Raw genomic sequence first — 279 nt, 5'->3', positions numbered from 1 at the left:
CTGCCCGTGGAGCAGGGGCTTGGCAAACGGCGGAGATGGTGCTGCTCTGCGGGAACGGGGATGCTGCCCGGGCAGAGAAGCCGGCAAAGGATTCACCACTGGAAGAGCTCCGTGCAACAGAAACATCCCGAGAGAGGGGCCAGGGACGTGGCTTTGCCTTGTCTGGTCCAGCTCGCAGCTTCAGGTTATCCCATCCCAAGACGGGAGAGCCGGAGCGGGGCCGGAGGGAGGTGAGGAGGGATGGGAGAGGGGTGCCAGCGGTGGGCGAGGATGGCTGCT

The sequence above is a fragment of the Cariama cristata genome, unplaced genomic scaffold, assembly GCF_000690535.1.
Source record: "Cariama cristata isolate BGI_N322 unplaced genomic scaffold, ASM69053v1 scaffold14009, whole genome shotgun sequence".
In the NCBI taxonomy this organism is placed as follows: domain Eukaryota; kingdom Metazoa; phylum Chordata; class Aves; order Cariamiformes; family Cariamidae; genus Cariama; species Cariama cristata.
The sequence above is the reverse complement of the archived record's forward strand: the minus strand, read 5'-3'. Positions refer to the sequence as shown.